Here is a 3,738-nt window from a genome sequence, read left to right as displayed (position 1 = left end):
GTCTCCTGTTGTTGTTCTTGCTGTTATGTACCATCAAGTCGCCTGCGACTCATAGCAACCCTATGAACAACAGCCGTAAATCTTGCTCTGTCCTGTAACAATCTTACTGTCTCTGACACACCCACCCCCATTACCCCAGTCACTGAATCAACCCATCTCATCGAGGGTCTTCCTCTCCTGAGCTGTCCCTTCACCCTCCCAAGCGTGACGTCCCTCTCCAAGAATAGATCCCTCCTTGCAACATGTCCAAAGTATGTCAGATGAAGCTTCAGTATCCTTGTCTCCAAGGAGCAGCCTGGTTTGACCCTCTTCAGGATGAGCCTCTTTGTTTTCTTAGCAGTCCATGGTACATTCAGTACTCTTCTCCAACACCAGAGCTCAAAGGTATCAACTCTCCTTCAATCATCCTTAGTCATTGTCCAGCTCTCTGATGCATAACAAGTGACTGCAGACCATGGCCTCGATCAGACCCACCTTAGTCTCCAGACTGACATTGTTGCTCTTCAGTACTGTGGAGAGGTCTCTGACAGTATACTTTCCCAGTGCAATATGTCTTTTTTAATTTCCTGGTTGCTGGTGCCAAGAGTGTTGATTGGGGAGCCAAGCAAACTAAAGCTGTTTACAATCTCAATCTCTTCACCATCCATCATGATGCTGCCAATCAGTCCAGTGGTGAGAATCTTTGTTTTCTTGATATTGAGCTTCAATCCATATTGAAGGCTGCAGTCCTTGACCCTCTGCAGCAAGCGCTTAAGGTCCTCCTCAGTTTCCTAAGAAGTCTTAATTCTTAAAAAGCAAGTGGTAGCTCTGTAAGAAAAGAAAGTACATTGAACAGAGTTCTTTTCCCTACCTTATGACCAAGGGAGGGAAGCTCAGTTTCAACTAACTTAAGAAGAAAAAGACGAGGGCTATTTAGGCCTCAAAGTGCCTGGGCGATGCAGATGGTAAAGTGCTTGGAGCCCACCTAGAAGTACCTCAGAAGACAAGCCTGCGGAATCTGGTTCTGAAAGGTCACGGGCTTGACAATCTCATGGAGATTTTTCTCTGCAGAAAACTTCTGCATAAGAGTGGTCACCAAGGGTCAAGTCTATAGCAACAAACAGCAGTCTAGACATAGCTGGATCCCGGGTACAATACAAATGAAAATTATTATCTTTTTGATATCCTTCTTAGCTATCTTCTTTCATGTGGCTTTATGGAGCTCTGGTGACCTAGTGGTAAGAAGCTGCACTTCCAACCCAAAGGCACATGGTTCAAATCCACCAGATGCTCTATGGGAGATAGATGGGATTTCTCCTCCCTGAGATTTACTATTTGTGAAAACCCCCTGGAGGGTCAGCTATGGGTCATTTTAACCTCATGATACATAACAATATCAGTGACTAGCCTATTTGGACTCTTCCTTACTTATCAGCAAATCCAAGGCTATATTCTTGTCCTCAGAAATCCCTCCAAAAAAGAATACTTCTAATTCCCAATGTATTTCAGAAAAATTCACAATTTCTGTGTTTTTCATTCTATAGTAGCATCACAAGTCTACTTCTGAACCAGTCATTATGGTTCATGATCTGCAAAATGGAATGCCTGAAGGACTAGATATAGGCCGAAGACCTTGAAAAGGGTTGAAGGTTAAGATCAGGGGGGTGTTAGAGGTTTTTTTCTTCCCACATGTTACTAAGAAGAGGGAGAATTGACCTTCTGGGTAAGATGCCCGAGTATAGAGATGCCATTCAGACTCTCTTTAACAAAGATATCAGAAAATAAATAGTATCCTGAAATGCCAAGAATAAAAGAGAAGAACTGAAGAAAAGCAGAATTAGAAGACAGATGGGGTGCAGTCCCCAAAGTGGCTCAGTACAGCCATTTTCAACAACGTGTCACAATGAGTTCTAACATGTCAGTAAACGTGAAAATGGCACAGGGTAGGACAGGGTTCAGATATGCTGTTCACAGAGTCGCTGTGAGTCATCCTGAACTCCTGGGCACCTAACAACAACAACAACAACAACAACAAGTGAACCAAAGTGAACAACTCTCTGAACCAAAGCGATTGTTAAGAATTTGTTAAATGTATCCATAAAACAACATGAGATGCTCTTACCCCATTGTCAAGACAGTAGTAATTTCTACACAAACATCAGGACCTTTACTTACCCCAAAAAATGGTGTCACAGCCCCCCAGTGTTTGTGTCTGTACAGAGGAACCTCCTTATTGTCTCACAAGAGTTTGATGATCACCATTTGACTGTCAGAGAGAGGGTTTCCACCCCCAAATAGCCAAAAATCTCCTGATGTTCTCAACCGGTTTTGATCCCCAAACAACATTCACCACGGTACAGGGATATTCTTGTTGTCACAACTGAGGAGGGGGCTGCTACTGGCATCTACAGGTAGAGATCAAAAATACTACTATATAATCTAACATGTACAGAAAAGCCCCCCACAACAAGGATGACCTGGCCCCAAAAAGTCACGAATGTCGAAATTCAGAAACCCTGGATGAGGCTGAGTCAGATATAAGTCCTCTTACATCTTAACCAAGGATTTGCACATAATAAATGACCAAAGGTTTACACAGTCATGCACACACGTGCAAACATGTACTCCCCTATATATGCCTATACACCTTCCTGGCCTTTGTCCATTTTCAGTGTATTATAAGATTTTATAGCATACAAAAAAAATACACTTCTAAAATTGGCTTCTTACTCAACCTCCTTTAAAGCCGAAGGCCACACAATAAATTTATTCTGAATCTCGTTTTGTCCCTGAGATTTTTTCCAAACAAGGCAGCAAGAGGAAAGAGAAAGGAAGTCAGAAAGAGAAAGCACACAGTCACATCCCAAGCCAAGAACTATGCTACTCTCCCTTCCACTCAGGTCCCTCTAAACCATTCTAACCTCAACAGAAGATGCAAATCAGTCAATAAAGCGTATAATGCAACAGAACAAATTGTCTCCAGGTTGGAGAAGGGCCTGGATGTGAAGAAAGCAATACATGCTGTGGGGGGAAAATATGTTAATTATGGTCACGTAGTTCTATTTTGAGAAATGGACATATACAAACAGAAGGAGGCATCATTTAAATAGTCTTTTGGTTGCCATTTTTTTCCCCCAAGTTAAATTTTCCACTTGGTTACCAAAATTCTCTTTTAAAACAAACTCGGAAAAATCTTTTCTCTGGTCACTGCTGAACTAGTTTTCTTAGCCTTTGTGGAAGGCATGTTTTTCTAATTAGAGTAAATTACTTCTTAAAGAATTTAGACATTTCCTAAACAACTATGAGATATCATCACACCTCAGTAAGAATAGCAAAATTCAACAGAGCAGCAAAGAACAAATGCTGGCGAGGTTGTGGAGAAACTGGCAACCTTATTCACTGTTGGTGGGAATGTAAAATGGTGCAACCACTATGGAAGGCTGTATTGCACTTTCTCAAAAAGTTGTAAATTGAAATACCATTTGACCTAGCAATTCCCTTACTGGGAATATACCCTAAACAAACCATAAGCACCACCCACGCAGATATATGCACACCCATGTTTATTGCTGCTTTGTTCACAATAGCAAAGAGTTGGAAACAACCCAAGTGCCCATCAACAAGTGGATGGATAGGGAAGCTGAGGTATATTCACATAATGGAATACTACTCATATGCAAGTTCAAGCTGAAGCTGAGGAAAATTAAACCAAATCCACAGGAGCCAAAATATGACTTTGATTTCATACCACCTGAATTT

Source organism: Elephantulus edwardii, unplaced genomic scaffold (assembly GCF_000299155.1).
Source record: "Elephantulus edwardii isolate Elephantulus edwardi_28Jun2011 unplaced genomic scaffold, EleEdw1.0 scaffold00186, whole genome shotgun sequence".
Classification (NCBI taxonomy): Eukaryota; Metazoa; Chordata; class Mammalia; order Macroscelidea; family Macroscelididae; genus Elephantulus; species Elephantulus edwardii.
This window is presented reverse-complemented; position numbering follows the sequence as displayed.